The sequence below is a fragment of the Puma concolor genome, chromosome B1 (assembly GCF_028749965.1).
Source record: "Puma concolor isolate L17-30 chromosome B1, mPumCon1.1.hap2, whole genome shotgun sequence".
Taxonomy (NCBI): domain Eukaryota; kingdom Metazoa; phylum Chordata; class Mammalia; order Carnivora; family Felidae; genus Puma; species Puma concolor.
Genome location: NC_141670.1, coordinates 77285560 through 77307589, shown reverse-complemented (window position 1 = coordinate 77307589; position 22030 = coordinate 77285560). Strand labels below are relative to the sequence as shown.

Sequence of the window (22030 nt, the reverse complement as noted above, 5' to 3'; positions counted from 1 at the left end):
TTCAGCAATGAGAAAAAAATCCAATCCTTCCCCAAAGCTCAACCATAATTTTCAAAGTCTAAACTAGTCTAAATAGCCTGCAAGTTCCAGGTTATCCATCCATCCATCGATCCACCCAACGCCACTTGCATGTGACTGACTAGTATGTATCAGGCACTATGAACATCAACTCTTATCATGCCTGGCCCTGCACACTTTTACCTCAATAATTTTCTTACCAAAGATTATTATAGCCACCATTATCTGGTTGCCACTGGTGTTAGAACAGGAAACACCCCTCAGAAAGAAGTATAATACAAGCAGAAAGTACAGACATAATTATAGTTTACCAATGTTAGAACTGTTTGTTCCTGTAACCTACATTATTATAATATATACAGCAAACTGAACCTTTAGTCAACAAACATTTATGGAGCCCTAGTATGGGAGGATGGTAGTAGATGACAGGAAAAGATGATTTTTGTGCACAAAGACCCATAGGCATTTTTGAATCATAGGTATGTATACATATGGGTAAAAGGCAAACAAATGTTTAAATAATGCACAATGCACACATTTTTTCAATAGCTATTTACTAACCTTCACTCATAATATATACAGTATGCTCATGCCTTAATAGGATACAGCTAAAAATAAAAATGTTTGGAAAATAAACATTTTACAAATTATAAATACTGGGGGAATTTTTCTGAATATTTCAAAATGTAATGCATATATTCTAAAGAATAAAATGGCACAGTAACATTAACAAAATATCAATTTATTTTATAACCATTTTTTTTAATGTTTTGTTTTGTTTTGTTTTAAATAGGTCCACACCCAACGTGGGACTTGACTCACAACCCTGAGATTAAGAGTCACATGCTCTACCAACTGAGTAAGCCATGTGCCCTGAACTAACTTATTTTAATTGACCAACTTCTCATTATCTAGTCAGCAAAATTTACTGAACACCCAAAGCATGCCAGGCACTGTGTGATGAACACAATGTCCTTGCCTTCATGAGGCTTACAGTCTAATGAAGGAGATTGAAAATAAATATACAAAAATATAAGATAATGTCAGTTAATAGTGAGAGATTTGAAGGCGAAAAAAAAAAAGAAAAGAAAAGTCTAGGTGGGATGATGTAGTAGAGTAACTGGGGAAGGCCTCTAAGGATATTATATTGAACAGAGATCAGAATAAAGTGAGACAGAAAGTTATATGAATATGAAAAGGAAAACAATTTCAGGCAGAAGGAAAAACAAATGCAAAGCCCCTAGTAGCCAAAATAATCGTGGTATGTTGGAGGAACAATAAACAGTAGAAAGAGAACTATAGATAAGGTCACAGAGGAAGGCATTGGCTAGATCATAGTTACAGAGAACTACAGACTGTATTAATGATTTTGAATTTTATTCAGAGAGAGAGACACTAGAAAATTTTGAGTAAGAGTAAGACAAGATAGGTTTGTTGTTGTTGTTGTTGTTGTTGTTCTTGTTTTTAATGATCCGATTTCTTAAGGTATCATTTAGTCTATTTGGAAAACTGACTTTAGGGAAATCATTTCTGCACTGATATGACAATTATTATTGTCTAGAGAAGGCAAGTTTCATACCACCAACCTCAGAGTGATTTTGAAAATAGATCCTTTATTTCAAACACAGTAAGTTTAGTTTTCAATAATTATTTGCTTTCATTTTACTCAATTTAAGGATTTTAAATTTTTTATTATAAAATATATCCATAAACATAAATACATACAATTTATACATACAGATCAAAGAGTAATTTTTTAAACCCAATACACCTACTATCCACATCAGGAAACGGAATACTACTACCTCACAATTCCTCTGTGTGCCCATCCTCAACTGTACTCCCAACCTCCCTATCCCTATTAAGAGCAAATCAACATTCTTACATTTCTGTTGTTCCCTACCTGTTTGTTAACAGCTCTACTACCTATATAGTAAAAATAGTTATCAAGTTTAGTTTGAGAAGCTAAATATAGCATAATCTTAGCCAGCCATCAAATAAAAGGGCAATATTGCTAAATAAATAAATAAATAAATAAATAAATAAATAAATAAATAAAGGCTATCAGAAGACAAGCTACAGTTCCTGAAGTTTCTCTTCAGTTTCTATAAGAGGATATATAAGGCTATTTCTGGGAAGTCTGTTGGCAAGGCCATTAGGAAATATACAAGGCGTTAAGAACTAGAGCATCTATAAGGGGTAGTGTGGGCCAGGTAGTAGGTATCTGGCATGAATAACGTACAAGAAGTATACTACTTTGTATCTTCCAATTCTCACCATGGTCTACCTCTACTCTCAGAAGTAAATCAAAGCAGACCACTTTTTTGAGGAGAGAAGCATGAATGTACAAATGATCCAGGCAGGAGGAATACGGGCCTATCACATGTAGGTAATTTGTTCTCAGGTTAAAAAAAAAAAAAAAAAAGTTATCACGGCAGATGGCATTTCACTGACAATAGCTTCCCTCTATATCTGTCTCCTAAGTCAAACCATTCCAGTTTAGAAGGACTGTCGTATGTCTACTACATAGCTATCATTGCAGGATCTCCCTGAACCATGGTCCTAGAGATCCCTTCTCATCTCTCTTCCATGTTGCCTCTCCTTTTCCCTATGTCCCATATATTTGTTTAAAGCTCTCCTTTTGGTGTGTATATCCTCTGGCGCCTTCTCAAAAAATAAGTACATGTAAACTAAGTTTTTGAGACTTTAAAACATTTATTTTACCTCCATACTTGATTAATAGAGTATAAAACCATAGGTTGGATAGCATTAATCCCCAGAATTTGAAAGGTATTTCTTCACTTATTTCTGTGCTTCTGTTGCGAAGTCTCAGCCTACTCTGATTCTTTATCCTTTATATAAACTATTTTGTTCCCTGTGAAATCATATAAAATATCCTTGCTCTTAGTGCTTTCAAATTTCACAATGATTTTCAGCACAGATCTATTTTCATCCATTGTGCTAAACACCCATTGGGTCCTTCCAATCAAGCAACAAATATCCTTGGCTCTGGGAAATTTTCTTGAATCTATTAATTTATACCTTTGTCTCCTTTTTCACCTATTCTTGCTTTCTAGGATTACTATTTTTTGACACTGCACTGAATACTCCTCTAATTTTCTTACCATATCTCTATTTTCAATCCCTTTGTCTTTTGGTTCTACTGTCTAGGAGAGTTCCTCCACTAACCCTTAAACATGTTTTACATTTCTCCTATATGAGTCTGGGCTAGTCACTTGACTTCTTACTGCTCATATTAAAATGGGTGGTACGCGTCAGGCTCTGGGCTGATGGCTCAGAGCCTGGAGCCTGTTTCCGATTCTGTGTCTCCCTCTCTCTCTGCCCCTCCCCCGTTCATGCTCGGTCTCTCTCTATCCCAAAAATAAATAAACGTTGAAAAAAAAAATTTTATAAAAAAATAAATAAATAAATAAATAAATAAAATAAATGTTCCCTGGTGTTAAAAAAGAAAATTCCCTCTCCTCTCTTGAGCACTTCCTGTAGAAAACCTGAAGTTCAAAATACAGTAACCCTTGAACAACACAAGGGATGGGGTGCCAAATCCCCCCGAACCTCACATGCAGTCAAAACTCAAGCAAAACTTGGGGCGCCTGGGTGGCTCAGTCGGGTAAGCATCTAACTTCGGCTCAGGTCATGATTTTGCAGATAGTGAGTTTGAGCCCTGTGTCAAGCTCTGTGCTGACAGTTCAGAGCCTGAAGCCTACTTTGGATTCTGTGCCTCCCTCTCTCTCTGCCCCTCCCCTGGCTGTGCTCTCTCTCTCAAAAATAAACACTTAAAAAAAACTTTTTTTAATCAAGTAAAACTTGAATCCACAAAAACTTACTGACAGCCTACTGCTGACTAGAAGACTTACTGATAACATAAACAGTCTATTAGCATACATTCTGTATGTTGTATGTATTATATGTATCCCTATAATAAAATAAGCTGGAGAAAAGAAAATTTTAAGAATTGGGGTTCCTGGGTGGTTCACTCGGTTCAGGGTCCAACTTCGGCTCAGGTCATGATCTCACAGTTCCTGCAGCTCAGAGCCTGGAGCCTGCTTTGGATTCTGTGTCTCCCTCTCTGCCACTCCCCCACTCATGCTCTGTGTTTTCGTTTCTCTCCCTCTCTCTCTCTCTCTCTCCCTCTCTCTCCCTCTCAAAAATAAACATTAAAAATGTTTTTAATGTTAAGAATGTCTAAGGAAAAGACATTTCAAGTATATATTTATCCAAAAAATCCACATATGAGTATACCTGCTCAGTTCAAACCTATGTTGACCCAGGGTCAACTGTACTTTCTCTGGCATTTTGAGATGTATATAAATCTTGTGAAAAGGTAATAAGTCTTTGTGCTATTTCTGCATCCCGGGGATATCTTTCCTGGGGGTGTTCAAGTCATCTCTTTGAAACATGAACATCAAGAATGATGATGCCCTGCTTCCTGTCTCTATGGGAGTTTAAACCTAAGTATTTAGTTCCAAAATGTAACCTCCAGCTTGGCCAACATATACAAGATTTTCTCTTTTGGATAAAAACAGCTACATGTATGTAATGGATTGTATCTGTCTGGCCATATAAAATGGTGAAATGCTTTTTTTGTCTTTGAAATCTCTTCAGTGGATAGCCTGATATGTGCATTACAGTCTGGCTTAATGCTTACTGATTATTTCACTCCTTTCCACACTTTGAAAACAGGGTATTTTGTGCTAACAGGAGCTTTTATTTTTAATTATTTCCCGAACAATATACTAATAAGGTTATTAACATACAGTTATTAAGAGATTAAATGAGTTCTAGATGTAAAGTACTTAAAATGGCCCAATACCATTTTGGTGACTGCTGTTTATTTTTATTATAGAAAAGCATTATATTCTAGTTTCATAGTTTATAGTTACTCTTATCTCTCTGAGGATGTTAATAGTTATTTTTCTTCTGTTTTGTTTCTTCTCTTTGTGTTATCTGTTTTCCTTGAGTTGCCTCTATTGGTCTGCTTTGTTTCTATCTCCCATGTTAGATGCTTTTCTTAAAACGCTGATATAACTTGGTTTTCTCCTCAGGATTGGCAAAAGGAATGACAAAAGGTCCAGGGGTTAAAAAGCTCTCACTACAGTGGGTAATCTACTTTTACCTTTACTATATCATGATCTGGGCACAGTTTGATTCAGACAACCCAAAGAAGGGTACACAGACAGCCCAAAGAAGCATCTTCCAATGTTCTGCTTGCAGGGTTATGGTCTGGTTGCCTACATTTTAGGAGCCAAACACGAAAAGCACAATGGTGGAAGTGTTGCCTTTGCACCCAACATTCAGTTGCACACAGTCTCTTAATCTCCCCACCCCGTCCATTTTGCTAATATAAACAAAGACCAGTGGCCCTCTGTATTGCCCTCTCTAGATTCTGTAAGAATAGACTGGGATAGTGTTTTAATAGCACGGAGGAAGGGAGAGTAACGACGTACCAAATTGCTACTCAAACAATCTTATTCAATGTTTTTTGCTTCTAGCACACCCAACCCCCAATTCTCAGTTTCATATACAGATAGGCTTCCAGTTCCTAAGAATCCTGAGGGTTCTTTAGTGAAAATAAAGTTAGCTCTTAGCTTTCCCCACGCTAAGTTCATGATTTACTTTTCCCAATCTAAGTTAATACACCTATAGATCTGATCGCTAGACTCTAAATTTTACTGCTTTTCACTCTATTCCTATTCTCTCCATCCTGTGGACTTACATATTTTTCAAAACCCTTTCATGGCATTTTTAGTAGGGTTTCAATATGAAGTAAAATTAGATGTTAGTGTTCAACTTTCCAGTTTAATCCAAAAGCTTTGTTTTCTCTAAGTCAGCTTAAATCAACATATACCTAGTTTCTGTTCATCTAGTTAGGAGCTATTTTCCAAAATCATTAAGCATATACCTTCCTTTTTTATTTTTTTAAAATAAAGCAATATTATGTTTGATTATGCTTCACACACACACACACACACACACACACACAAAACCACAGAAACCATAGAGATTTTAAAGGCTATTCTTTGTAATTTCTTGTTAATAGTAACTGTAAACTACAACATTTTTACCCAACATTGAACAGAATCACTGAAATACCTTCTAAAAGTGCTATAAATTCAATATCCTTCTAAAAGTCTTGAGAATAAAGATTAACATGAATGCAGACCCCTCAAAAAAATTGCTTGTATTTAAATTCAAAATACTTTCAGGTGCATTCCCTCTAAATCTATTTCGTTGGGTTTTTTTTAATCATGAATGGATGTTCTATTTTGCCAAATGCTTTTATTGCATCTGTTGAAAGGATCACACGGTTCTTACCTTTTCTTTTATTAATGTGGTGTAGCATGTTGACTGATTTAATAATACTTAACCACCCTCACAACCCAGAAATAAAATACCATTTGATAGTGGTGAATGATCTTGTTAATGTACTGCTGAATTCAGTTGGCTAGTTATTTTATGAAGAACTTTTGCATCCACATTCACCAGGGATATTGGCCTGTAGTTCTCTTTTTTAGTGCAGTCTTCATCTGGTTTTGGTATCAGAGTAATGCTGGCCTCACAAAATGAATTTAGACTTTTTCCTTCATTTTCTACATTTTAGAATAGTTTGAAAAGAATAGAATAGGTATTAAATCTACTTTAAATGTTTGGTAGAATTCACCTGTTGAAGCCATCGGATAAAGGCCATATATGAAAAGCCCACAGCTAATATAATACACTCAACAGGGAAAAACTGAAAGCTTTTCCTTCACAGTCAGGAATAAGACAGGGATGTCCATTCTCACCACTGTTACTTAACACAGTACTGGAAGTCCTACCCACAGCAATCAGATAACAGGAAGAAATAAAAGGCATCCAAATCAGCAAGGAAGAAGCCAAACTTTCACTATTTGTAGATGACATGATACTGTATATAGAAAACCCAAAGGACTCCACAAAAAAATTGCTAGAACAGATACATGAATTCAGTAAAGTCATAGGATACAAAATCAACATACAGAAATCTGTGGCATTCCTAAACACCAAAAATGAAGCAGCAGAAAGAGAAATTAAGGAATCAAACCCATTTGCAATTGCACCAAAAACAGTAAGATACCTAGGAATAAATTTAAACATAGGGGCTAAAGATCTGTACTCTGAAAACCATGAAACACTGATGAAAGAAACTGAAAATAACACACACACAAAATGGAAAGACATTCCATGCTCATGATGTGGAAGAACAAACATTGTTAAAGTGTCTATACTACCCAAAGTAATCAATATATCTAATGCAATCCCTATGCAAAATACCAATAGGTGGGGTGCCTGGGTGGCTCAGTCAGTTAAGCATCCAACTTCAGCTCAGGTCATGATCTAGCAGTTTGTGGGTTTAAGCCCCGCATCGGGCTCTGTGCTGACAGCTCAGAGCCTGGAGCCTACTTCAGATTCTGTGTCTCCCTCTCTTTGTAACTCCCTCACTCATGCTCTGTCTCTCTCAAAAATAAATAAACAGGGGCGCCTGGGTGGCGCAGTCGGTTAAGCGTCCGACTTCAGCCAGGTCACGATCTCGCGGTCCGTGAGTTCAAGCCCCGCATCGGGCTCTGGGCTGATGGCTCAGAGCCTGGAGCCTGTTTCCGATTCTGTGTCTCCCTCTCTCTCTGCCCCTCCCCCATTCATGCTCTGTCTCTCTCTGTCCCAAAAATAAATAAAAAACGTTAAAAAAAAAATTTTTTAAATAAATAAATAAATAAACATTAAAAATAATTTAAGTACCAACAGCAAAATACCAAGAGCTAGAACAAACAATCCTAAAACTTATATGGAACCACAAAAGACCCCAAATAGCCAAAGCAATCTTAAAAAAGAAAAGCAAAACTGGAGACATAACAATTCCAGGCATCAAATTACATTACAAAGCACAAGTTGGACACAAATTGGAATGTAGACACAAACTGGAATGGAACAGGATGTAAAACCCAGAAAAACCCCACAACTATATGGTCAATTAATCTTCGACAAAACAAGAAAGAATATCCAATGGGAAAAAGACAGTTTCTTCAACAAATGGCGTTGGAAAAACTAGAGACCAACATGCAAAAGAATAAAACTGGACCACTTTCTTACACCAAACACAAAAATAAATTCAAAATGGATAAGAGACTGGGAAGCCTGGATGGCTCAATCAGTTGAGCATCTGACTCTTGATTTCAGCTCAGGTCATGATCTCAGGATCACAAGATCAAGCCCCAAGTCAGGCTCCATGCTGAGCATGGAACATACTTAAGATTCTCTCTCTCTCCCTTTCTCTCACTCCCCCACTTGTGCTTTCTCTCCAAAATAAAATGATAATTTTAAAAAATGGATTAAAGACCTAAATATGAGACCTAAAACCATAAAAATCCTTGAGGAGAACACAGGCAGTAAATTCTTTGACAATGGCCTTAGCAACTCCTTTCTAGATATGCCTCCTGAGGCAAGGGAAATAAAGGCAAATAAAAAGCTTCATCAAAATAAAAAGCTTCTGCACAATGAAGGAAACAATCAACAAAATTAAAAGGCAGCCTATAGAATGGGAGAAGATACTCACATATGACATTATCTGATAAAAAGTTAGTATCCAAAATCTGTAAAGAACTTAACAAACTCAACAACCAAAAAAATGTATAATCCAATTTAAAACATGGGCAGAAGACAAGAATAGATATTTTTCCAGTGAAGATAGCCAGGTGACCCAAAGACACATGAAAACAGGCTCAACATCTCATCATCAGGGAAATAACTTATCAAAACTACAATGAGATATCACTTCACACCCATCAGAATGGCTAAAATTAACAGCACAAGAAACAACAGTTGTGGTGAGTATAAGGAGAAAGGGAAACCCTATTACACTTTTGGTGGGAATGCAAACTGGTATAGCCACCCTGGAAAACAGTATGGAGGCTCCTCAAATAGTTAAGAATAGAACTGCCCTATGATCCAGCAACTGCACTACTAGGTATTTACCCAAAGGATACAAAAATACTAATTCAAAGGGATACATGCACTCTAATGTTTACTGCAGCATTATTTATAACAACTAAATTATGGAAAGAGTCCAAATGTCCACTGACTGATGAATGGATAAAGAAGATGTGGTATTTATATATAACAGAATACTACTCAGCCATTAAAAAGAATGAAATCTTGTCATTTGCAATGACATGGATGCAGCCAGAGTATTATGCTATGCAAAATAAATCAGTCAGAAAAAGACAAATACCGTATGATTTCACTCATATGTGGAATTTAAGAAAAAAAAATGAGCAAGGGGGGGTAAAAAAAGAGACCGATAAACCAAGAATCAAACTCATAACTTTATTTTTTTTTTTAATTTTTTTTTTCAACGTTTATTTATTTTTGGGACAGAGAGAGACAGAGCATGAACGGGGGAGGGTCAGAGAGAGAGGGAGACACAGAATCGGAAACAGGCTCCAGGCTCTGAGCCATCCGCCCAGAGCCCGACGCGGGGCTCAAACTCACGTACCGCGAGATCATGACCTGGCTGAAGTCGGACGCTTAACCGACTGCGCCACCCAGGCGCCCCAAAACTCATAACTTTAAAGAACAAACTGTTAGCAGAGGGAAAGGGGGTGGGGAATGGGTTATATAGGTGATGAGGATAAAGCAGTGCACTTGCTGTAATGAGCACCAGGTGTTGTACGGAAGTGCTGAGTCACTGGATTGTACCCCTGGAACTAATATTACATTGTATGTTAACTGGCACTTGTACCCCAATGTTTATAACAGCACTTTCAACAAGAGCCAAATTATGGAAAGAGCCTAAATGTCCATCAACTGATGAATGGATAAAGAAATTGTGGTTTATATACACAATGGAATACTACGTGGCAATGAGAAAGAACGAAATATGGCCCTTTGTAGCAACCTGGATGGAACTGGAGAGTGTTATGCTAAGTGAAATAAGTCATACAGAGAAAGACAGATACCATATGTTTTCACTCTTATGTGGATCCTGAGAAACTTAACAGAAGACCATGGGGGAGAGGAAGGAAAAAAAAAAAAAAAAGAGGTTAGAGAAGGAGGGAGCCAAAACATAAAAGACTCCTAAAAACTGAGAACAAACTGAGAGTTGATGGGGGGTGGGAAGGAGAGGAGGGTGGGTGAGGGGTACTGAGGAGGGCACCTGTTGGGATGAGCACTGGGTGTTGTATGGAAACCAATTTGACAATAAACTTCATATTTAAATAAATAAATAAATACATAAACAAACAAATAAAAACTTAAAAAACAACAACAAATGGAGGTTTCAGGACCACACGCTTATCTATAAATAAATAAATAAATAAATAAATCTATAGCTCCCAAATAAAAGATACTAAGTTCAAAAATATAAAACATAAAAATAAATTTAAACTGTAGAATTTTATATATACAAAATGCCAGAAAAAAATTTTAATGTGAGTTATCAGCTTTATAGAAAATAAAAGGGGTATGTTCTGAGGAGAAAAGTAGTAAACATGCAAGAACAATCAAAGATAAATAGACACAAATAGGATAGTTTCTAAAGCCCATTCTCAGGGCCAGTAGCTGGAAAAGAGAAAGCCTTTGGCACTAAGTTTGGAAACAGACCCAATGACTAATCTCACCAGTCAAATAACTCGCTTAAATGGTCACTGGTGTACTGTTCTAAATGTATGCTATTTCCACTGCTTTGCTGGTCACCAAGGCATAAAAATATCTAACAGCAATCAGGCCATTAAAACAGATGTGCATCTAGCAAACTGCCGTATATAACAAAGTCATGTTCTCTCAATCAAAATTTATTACAATATTATAGGTTAGTGGCATTCACAAGATGGGCTACCAAAAACAGAAGAGTTTTCCATTCTCGTTAAATATAAACAATAATTCAGGACAAATGAACACCCAAAAAAACTGATCATAATATGTCAAGATGATCACAGATATGTGAATATAAGTTTGAATCAATCAAACATAAAAAACAAGAGAGGCATCAAGTGAAAACAATCATGAATGTTTTACTACCCCAGAGTACCAAGTTATAGAGACTGAAAGCACGATTGCAAACACCCAGAAAAACATGAAAATCAACAAAGTGTGAGGTGTCAGAATGTAGATAAACAATCAAACTTTTAGTGATTAAAATTAAAAATAAATACAAATAACAAATAAGCTGCAACATTGGATTTGTTGCACCTTAAACTGCAAAATTATGGCAAGAGTGTGCGATAAGTGCTTAGTTAAGATGGGAAAGGCATGAAATTTGTGGGTAGAAGACATGAATGGTAAACCTGTTCCAACTGACAGTAACATGTTGTGCCAGAAACCACTGAGCCTCAACAAAGACTTTAAGTCTTTAAGCAAGAGATAACTTGAAAAGAGTGACATCAAGCCATTTACTGCAAGGGATGGTTACACAAATTCAGTAACAGATTTGACCTGAAAAATACAAACATTACTAGATAGGATGTATCTCCTGATGAAGTAGTGGCTGCCACATTTGTGGCAGAGTTAAGGAAATTAATTACAAAGAAAAGGACACGAGGGTGCCTGGCTAGCTCAGTCGGCAGAGCAAGTGACTCTTGATGTTGGGGTCACAAGTTCAAGCCCCACACTGGGTGTAAAGATTAAAAAAATAAAATAAAGGGACTGAACATTTATAAATGAATAAACAAATAAATAAATTGGGGTGCCTGGGTAACTCAGCTGGTTGAGTGTTGAGCATCCAACTTTGGATCAAGTCATGACCTCACAGCTTGTGTGGGTTTGAACCTTGCATCAGACTTTGTGCCGAAGCCCGGAGACTAAAGCCTGCTTTGGGCTCTGTGTCTCCCTTTCTCTCTCTGCCCCTCCCTGTTCACGCTCTGTCTCTGTCTCTCTCAAGAATAAATAAACTTTAGGCAAAAACCTCTTTGATCTTGGCCGCAGCAACTTCTTACTCAACACGTCTCCAGAGGCAAGGGAAACAAAAGCAAAAATGAACTACTGGGACCTCATCAAAATAAAAAGCTTCTACACAGCGAAGGAAACCCATCAGCAAAACTAAAAGGCAACCAACAGAATGGGAGAAGATGTTTGCAAATGACATATCAGATAAAGGGTTACTACCCAAAATCTATAAAGAACTTATCAAACTCAACACCCAAAAAACAAAGAATCCAGTGAAGAAAAGAGCAAAAGACATGAATAGACACTTCAGCAAAGAAGACATCCAGATGGCCTACCAACACATGAAAACATACTCAACATCACTCACCATCAGGGAAATACAAATCAAAACCACAATGAGATACCACCTTACACCTGTCAGAATGGCTAACATTAACAACTCAGGGAATAACAGATGTTGGTGAGGATGCGGAGAAATAGGATCTCTTTTGCCTTGTTGGTGGGAATGCAAACTGGTGCGGCCACTCTGGAAACAGTATGCAGGTTCCTCAAAAAACAAAAATAGAACTAACCTACGACCCAGCAATTGCACTACTAGGCATTTATCCACGGGATACAGGTGTACTGTTTCGAAGGGACACATGCACCCCTATGTTTAAAGCAGCACTATCAACAATAGCCAAAGTATGGAAAGAGCCCAAATGTCCATCAGATGGAAGAATGGATAAAGAAGATGTGGTATATATATACAATGGAGTATTACTCAGCAATCAAAAAGAATGAAATCTTGCCATTGGCAACTACTTGGATGGAACTGGAGGGTATTATGCTAAGTGAAATTAGTCAGTCAGAGAAAGACAAAAATCATATGATTTCACTCATATGAGGACTTTAAGAGACAAAACAGATGAACATAAGGGAAGGGAAACAAAATAATATAAAAACAAGGAGGGGGAAAAAACAGAAGAGACTCATAAATATGGAGAACAAACTGAGGGTTACTGGAGGGGTTGTAGGAGGGGAGATGGGCTAAATGGGTAAGGGGCACTAAGGAATCTACTCCCGAAATCATTGTTGCACTATATGTTAACTAATTTGGATGTAAATTTTAAAAAATAAAAAATAAAATTTAAAAAATAATATAAATAAATAAATAAATAAACTTTTAAAAATCAAAACTAAATAACAATTTTTTTTTTTACTTTTTCAGGGGCGCCTGGATGGCTTAGTTGGTTAGGCTTCCAATTTGGCTCAGGTCATGATCTCATCGCTTGTGAGTTCGAGCCCTGCATCCCACTGTGGTGACAGCTCAGAGCCTGGAGCCTGCTTCGGATTCTGTGTCTCCCTCTCTCTCTGCCCCTCCCCCACTCACACTCTCTCTTTCTCTGTCAAAAATAAACATTAAAAAAAGCAAGCAAGCAAGCATGGGTGACAACCATCTTGTTAGTGAAATGGTTCCATCAATGCTTCATCCCAGAAGTGAAAAAATATTTGGAAGAGGAAGGGTTAGAATTTAAAGTCCTGTTATATACAATGTACCCGGCCATCCTGAAACCTGAATTTTGGTATGAAAATGAAAATGGCAAGGTTGTATTTTTACCTCCAAATATGACCTTATTGCTTCAGCCCTTTGACCAGGACATCATTTGATTTGTCAAGGCCACCTCCACCCATCTAGTATTTGATTACACTCAATCAGCAACTGATGAAGACCCTAATCTAGACATAATGCAATGGTGGAAATCATTCCTTACTACTGATGCAATAACATTCATCAAACTTCAATGGATGAATTAAAACCAGAAACTGTAAATGTCAGCTGGAAGAACTTATGAAGTCAGCAATGATTTTAAAGCCTTCTCAGGATCGATGGAGAAGTTAGGAAAACCATTCACTCAGCAAGACAAATTAGTGGAGAGGATTTGCTGAAATGCTTGATGAAGTAGTGGAACAACGTACTGAAAGCCACTGAGAAATGTTAACAAATGAGGAATTGGAAAAACTTGTTGAGTCATCTATGGAGGAAGAAATGGAAGCAGAACTGGCAATGTGGACATTATAGAAATTTGCTTAAGTATTTCAAGTTGCACAGACACTGAAGGACAAAATTATGGAATATGATCCTCAGAAGGAACAGAGCATTAAAGTCACCCTTATGATCACTGAAGGATTACAATTTCTGCAGCAACATTGATGAATTAAAAATAAAGTCAACAAATTCCCATTACAATGTTCTTTCAAAAGGTTTTTTGCAAAAACAACTTTCAACTACCGAGGATCCCTTACCACTGACATCATGTGCTCCTGACATCCCACCATCAACATCGCTCAATGATCCAGGATCACCTGAAGCAGATGATCCCCCTTCTGACATACTGTCAGAAGTTCAACAGTAGCCCTAATGCTACATCACAAAACCTCCATCATACACCTCACCTCCTCTCATCACACAGGCATTTTATCATCTCACATCACAAGAAGAATGACAAGTACAATACAGTAAAATATTTTGAGATAGACCACATTCACATAACTTTTATTACAGTATATTATACTTGTTCTACTTTATAAGTAGTTACTGTTGTTAATGTCTTAATTTATAAATAAAAGTTTATCACAGATATGTATGTATAGGAAAAAACACAGCATACACAGGCTTTAGTACTATGCACAGTTTCAGGCATTAAGTGGGGGTCTTGGAACATATTCCCCCCGGATAAGGGGGAACTGGTGTAGTTAGTTACGTAGAAGTGAACTTCTCTAATGGTTATCATCAATTTAAGGAATTCCTCCTACATTTCCATTGCCTTCTTCAGAGCCAACAGAAGATACTTATTTTTGCTATCACAAATTATCTTGTACAGATATGTTTTCATGATGCTGTTGCTAGTATTCACTGAAGTTACAACTTTTCATGACTATCAGCATACTTTCTTTCAACCATTTGATTAGACTTTTCATTCTAAAGGTGAAGTATATTTCTTCGTCATATTCTATCTACATTCATAACCAGCAAACTTTCAACTGCCCATTTAAAAAGACAGGTTAAAGGATATCATTTAATGTTAAAATTCCAAGAACAAAATATGGCTTATGTAATACACATTTTAATTCAAAGCAATGTACATTTTCATAAAGTACAACCTGAATGTGCCACAGGAAATATCTTTTCTTCTGTATTATACTGATTTGCAGTCAAATCTGTTGTAAATAGTGTTTTGTATTTCCTAAGCAAACCAACTTGTTAACTCTTTCTTCTGTAAATATAAATATTAGAAAAGCTTTCAAAATTCCGAACTTGATTTTGAAATTTCTCTTTAATTTACTCCAATACTCTAAAAGCTAAATGGCAATTGAGCAATTATCAGTGTTGTTATCTTTTTTGATACCGTTTTTCCTAAAGGTATTTGTGACTGATAATTCCTAATTAATTACCGGATATTGTTCTAAATTACCCAGCTAAAGCACTAGTCATTAATCTTCACAATCATTTGACAGCTAATCTATAGCTGTTTGTAATGTTTGGAAAGCACTTCTCTAAACTACTAAAGATTCTCATGAGCTAATAACTACAACATTTATTTTGCCATTACTTTCAACTTAATTGTCACTCAAATTTACTAATTAGGAGATAAAAGATTGATACAACAATATATCAAGAGATTAACATTATTAATCCATATGTTTAAAAGACTTTAACCGATAAAAATTCAGCCTTTTGAATGTTAGGCTAAGTTTAGCAATCAACCTTCTTTACTAAGCAAATGCATCTTTTTCATGTGTTATTTTCCTATGGAAATATCAGCTGAATATTACATGTTAACTTCTAATTCTTAGGTTACCAACATTTCATAGTTGATAAATAAGATATCTATAAACACAGCTGAATCTCCCTATATGGGATATCAATCAGCATGTCTCAAAATGATCGCTACCACACAACAGGAGACCTTTTACATAGGCTCGGTCCCACAGCTTGCAACAACAATGTTGCAAAGATAACAGATACAATAAAGTCAAGTTATTAATATTCATAAGGTTATCAATCTTATTTTAAGGTTATAAATTTTTACTGCTCTATTTTATGCAAAGCCATCTTGGTTACAAATCTAAATACTCTGGTTCAAATCTAAGTTCCTAAATGCTTCCTTATTACAACCTTACTGGAAGGGTATCAAGCATAAGGCTAGGCTACTACTTAAGAGAATTAGTTATAAAAAAATTTTTTTAAGTTTAATAACAAAGGGAAACAATCCTGTGAGGAAAACAAGTCCTATAACATAATTTGCACTATATATTCATCACATAAAAAACTTAAAAGTATTGTTTGAGTAGGTAGTATATTTTGATAAGGTTCAGAATGCACTACCACAAAATATGGCATGTTGTCATACTGAATATTTTAAGATGAAGGAATTTGAGAAAAAGCAGGTGCAGGAAGAACTCTCTGACCTCTCCATTCTCATCTGAAGTAGATTATGGAAACACCAGGTTCTAGAAGAACTCTCTGATCCCCTCTTGCTCTCTGAACCCTCTCATGTGAGAGGTGCCCTCCCTATAACCCAGAGGAAAGGAGCTTCCTTATCTCAGAAGATACATGGATGCCAAAAAAAAAAATCCAAATGAATAGGCCTCGCTAATTCTCCCCCAGTTTACTACCCTTAGCTCATACCCTCTGTCCTATCGTGTTTTCCCATGACTTTCCACTCTTCATCAAACCTAGTATAAAAACACTCAGGCTTGGGGCGCCTGGGTGGCTCGGTTGGTTAAGCGTCCGACTTCGGCTCAGGTCATGATCTCACGGTCCGTGAGTTCGAGCCCCACGTCGGGCTCTGTGCTGACAGCTCAGAGCCTGGAGCCTGCTTCGGATTCTGTGTCTTCCTCTCTCTCTGACCCTCCCCTGTTCATTCTCTGTCTCTCTCTGTCTCAAAAATAAATAAACGTTAAAAAAAAACTAAAAAAAAAAAAAAAAAACCACTCAGGCTTGGGGTACCTGGGTGGCTCAATCGGTTAAGCACCTTACTTGCGCTCTGCTCATAATCTCATGGTTAGTGAGTTCAAACCCCACATCAGGCTCTCTGCTGTCAGCGCAGAGCCTACTTTGGATCCTCTGTCCCTCTCTCTCTCTCTCTATCCCTCCCCTGCTCGCTCATGCTCTCTCAAAAGTAAGTAAACGTTTAAGAAAAAAAAAAAAAAACTCAGGCTTAACCCTTTCTTTGGGTCTTTCACTTTCTAATAAAGGCTCCCATGTACTGTAAAACATATTAAGTAAATGTTTATGCTTTTCTTCTGTTAATCTCTATTTATCAGTTTAATTTTCAGGCCCAGCCTGGGACTCTAAAAGGGTCAAGAAAAAGATTTTCCTCCCCTAAAATTCACATGATTCAAATATAAAACAGTATGTAGTTTAAGTTTCTCTCCTACCACTGTCCTCACTGGCACAATTCCCAACAATCAGGCGACTAGTTATTTCTTATGTACCTTCCCAGGGTAGTCTCATGCATATACAGACGTAAATTCTCACTTTCCCACTTGTTTTATTAACATCCAAAGTACAAACTGCTCCACAATTTCTTTTGTCATGTAATATACCTTGGTGAACTATTTCAGGATAGTTTTAATTTTAGCATGCTTAGGATTCTCTGTCTCTCTCTCTCTCAAACATTTTAAAAAAGATGTTACATTTTTAAAAAGACGTTTTCAAGTAATTTGAAGTGTAGTTCAGAGTTTTATACACTATATTACCAGCAATATACAGAAATTACATAATTTGCCTAGAAATACCTAGAAGCACCTGGAAATAGCAGAATAATGCTGACACTTAAGTTTGGACTTCAGCAATAAATATTCATTTGCAAGATAGAAAAGGATTAAAAACAGAGATGATGTGCAGAAAAATTTTTAATAATGTAGAGGCACCTGGGTGGCTCAGTCAGTTAAGCATCTCTTGATTTCAGCTCAGGTCATGATCTCACAGTTTCATGACTTCGAGCCCCAGAACAGGCTCTGTGCACTAATTGCACAGAGGCTGCTTTGGATTCTCTCTCTCCTTCTCTCTCTGCCTCTCACCTGCTCGTGCTCTGTCTCTCTCAAAAATACCTAAACATAAAAAAATTTTTAACGTGCATAAGAATGGATGGTCAAAGAACATGGTTCATTTAAGACACTTGAGTTATTCAGTAAAGCAATAAGATTAAAGTATTTCTAGAAGTGGTGAACAATAAAAACAGTAAGTATGCATGTAAATGCTAAACAGGCATTAGACTATTTAAGGCTTTGTGAACCCAGAGAAGGAGATGAAATTTTATCCTACAGGTAAGGACAAGCTTTATTTACCCACCACTTGAAAAGGCAACTACATAATTTACCACAGAAAAATTAAAAAATTATTTTCAAATGGATTTGACTTATAAACCATACTATTCTACTCATATGTAGCTTAAAATAAACCCTCTACAAAAAAAATGAAAAGAGTAAGTAACAAAAAATGGAACATATCTATATATAATCTGTCAAGGAAAGACAAAAAGCAAAGTTTAAAGTAGAACAACTGTATTACATTAAAAAAGACTCTCTCCTGGACCAAAGTTAGGCTCCTCTGATCCTGCTACTCAATTAAGCCCTGTCTTTGCCATACCTGCATCTCTGAGTTTCAGCAAGGATCTTGTTAAGTCAGTATAGAGAGAATCCCCACCCTCCATATCTTTTTTGTCTTTTTGTTTCCAGTTTTTACTTAAATTCTGGTTAGTGAATATATAGGGAAATATTGGTTTCAGGAGTAAAATTTAGTGATTCATCATGTATATATAACACCCAGTGCTTATCGCAGTAAGTGCCCTCCTTAAGGCCATCACCCATTTTGCCCATCCCCCACACACCTCGCTCCATCAACCCTCAGTTTGTTCCCTGTCTTTTAAGTGTCTCTTGTGGTTTGCTTCTCTCTTTTTTTTTCCCCTTTCCCTATGTTCTTGTTTTGTTTCTTATATTCCACATGAGTGAAATCATATGGTATTTGTCTTTCTCTGACTTATTTAGTCTAGCATAATACACTCTAGTTCCATCCACATCATTGCAAATGGCAAGATTTCATTCTTTTTGATGGCTGAGTAATATTCCATTGTATATATATACCACCTCTTCTTTATCCATTCATCAGTTGATGGACATTTGCACTCTTTTCATAATTTGGCTATTGTTGATAATTCTGCTATAAATATTGGGGTGCATATCCCTTCCAATAAGCATTTTTGTATCCTTTTGGTAAATACCTAGTAGTGCAATTGCTAGATCATAGGGTAGCTCTATTTTTAACTTTCTGAGGTACTTCCATTTGGTTTTCCAGAGTGGCTGCACTAGTTTGCATTCCCAGTATGAGAGTTCCACCTTTTCTACATCCTCACCAACATCTGTTGTTTCTTGTGTTGATAATTTTAGCCATTCTGACAGGTGTGAGGTGGTATCTCATTGTAGTTTCAATATGTATTTCCCTGATGATAAGTGATGTTGAGCATCTTTTCATGTGTCTGTTGGCCACCTGGCTGTCTTCTTTGGAAAAATATATATTCATGTCTTCTGCCCATTTCTTAACCGAATTATTAGTTTCTTGGATGCTGAGTTTGCAATGTTCTTTGTAGATTTTATACTCCTTTATCAGATATGTCATTTGCACATATTTTCTCCCATTCCGTAGGCTTTTTGTTTTTTGTTTCCTTTGCTGTATCTTGAAGTCCCAATAGTTCATTTTTGCTTTTGTTTCCCTTGCCTCCAGAGATGTGTCTAGTAAGAAGTTACTAAGGCTGATGTGAAAGAAGTTACTGCCTGAGATGTGTCTAGTAAGAAGTTGCTAAGGCTGATGTCAAAGAACTTACTGCCAGTGTTCTCCTCTAGGGTTTCTATGGTTTCATGTCTCCATTTACATCTTTCATCCATTTGGAATTTATTTTTGTGTATGGCATAAGAAAGTGGTCCAGTTTCATTTTTCTGCATGTTGCTGTCCAATTTTCCTAACACCATTTGTTGAAGAGATTGTCTTTTCCTGCTTTGTCAAAGATTACCTGACCATATGGTTGTGGATCCATTTCTGGCTTTTCTATTTTGTTCCATTGACCCTGTTTTGGTGCCAATACCATACTGTCTTGATGACTACACCTCTGTGATATAGCTGGAAATCCATAATTGTGATGCCTCCAGTTTTGCTTTTCTTTTTAAAAGCTGCAAGTGGCAATTCGGGGTCCCACCTTCAATAACTGATCAACCTGATTTCTGTTTCCATTTCTCAACCCCACCATCCCCAGTGACATCTTATCAACCTGGCCTGCTTTTAGGAAAAAAAACCTGTTAAGTCTGTTTAACCAGAATCTCCTCTATCCAAGATGTGTCCTCTTATGAATTTTCCACCCACTGAATCTCTTCCCCACTCCTACCCTCTTCCTTGCGTATAAATCCCCACTTTTCCTTGTTGTATTCAGAACTGAGCCCAGTTATACAGTCAGGTCTCTTTTCCCCTGTTGCAATAGTTCCTGAATAAAATCTTATTTCAGTGCTTTAAGGGCTGTCATGGGTTCTCTTGAAGAGTATCATATAGGAGTGCCTGGGTGGCTCAGTCAGTTGAGTGTCTGACTTTGGCTCAGGTCATGATCTTGCGGTCCGTGAGTTCGAGCCCCACGTCGGGCTCTGTGCTGACAGCTCAGAGCCTGGAGCTTGCTTCAGATTGTGTGTCTCCCTCTCTCTCTGTCCCTCCCCACTCATGCTCTGTCTCTCTGTCTCTCTCTCTCTGTCAAAAATAAATAAACATTAAAAAAAATGTTTTAAGAAAAAAATTTTTAAAAAGAGTATCGTATATATAATCCTACACATATGCTATATGATATAATGCTGTTTGTTCTCAAAGGCTTTAAATTAATTTTCAATATATTTTTTAAAATTTGTCTCCACCAATTTTTCTGAATAGAGTTTTGGAGAAATCCAGTATATAGAAAGTAAATTAATACACTCAATCATTTCCTTCTAAAATTTTAAGTAGTCTAATATACATAAGTTATATCAAAGTTAAATCAATTTTTGGTCTGAAGTTTAACTTTTTTTAGTAAGCAACCCTAATAAATATAAAAAACAAACTTTATTCTTTCATAAAATTATTTTTGACCAACACTTTCTTATTAACACCAAGTGAGGATGCAATTTAAACAGATGCATGGGGCACCTGGGTGGCTCAGTCAGTTAAGCTTCTGACTCTTGATTTTGGCTCAGGTCATGATCTCGTGGTTCATGAGTTCGAGCCCTGCATCAGGCTCTGTATTGATAGTGCGGTGCCTGCTTGAGATTCTCTTTCTCTCTCTCTCTCTCTGTCCCTCCCCCACTCTCACTCACACTCTCTCAAAATAAATAAACCAAGCTAACATAAAATAGGAGCACCTGGGTGGCTCAGTTGGTTGAGCATCCAACTTCTGCTAAGGTTATAGTCATGCATTTCATGAGTTCAAGCCCCATGTCATGCTCTGTGCTGACAGCTCAGAGCCTGGAGCCTGCTTCAGATTCTGTGTCTCCCTCTCTCTCTGCCCCTCCCCTGCTTGCACTCTGTCTCTCTCCCTCTCAAAAATAAACAGTAGGGGCGCCTGGGTGGCGCAGTCGGTTAAGCGTCCGACTTCAGCCAGGTCACGATCTCGCGGTCCGTGAGTTCAAGCCCCGCGTCAGGCTCTGGGCTGATGGCTCAGAGCCTGGAGCCTGTTTCCGATTCTGTGTCTCCCTCTCTCTCTGCCCCTCCGCCGTTCATGCTCTGTCTCTCTCTGTCCCAAAAATAAAAATAAACGTTGAAAAAAAAAATTTGAAAAAAAAAATAAATAAACATTAAAAATTTTTTTTAAATAATAAATAAAACAAAACAGAAGCCTTCTAACCACTTAGTACTTTCTTAATCTATATAAATATCATAGTAACACATGGAAACATTGTAGAATTTAAAAGAAATTTATTTAAAAGAATAAATAGATTCTACCCTCAAACCTCCTTAAATTATGAAAATCTATCTAAAATAATAGTTGCTCCCTAGTTCTGCAACATGCTTAAAAATACATATTTAGTAATAAATATCAAGTTAAGT

At 36.9% G+C, this 22030-nt stretch overlaps 1 protein-coding gene across 2 annotated transcripts in view; it reads right to left on the bottom strand.

Annotated features, from left to right (window-relative positions):
* LOC112858054 (lipopolysaccharide-responsive and beige-like anchor protein) overlaps positions 1-22030 on the bottom strand; it is a 245590-nt gene that overhangs the window by 46423 nt on the left and 177137 nt on the right. The gene's annotated exons all lie outside the window — the stretch shown is intronic.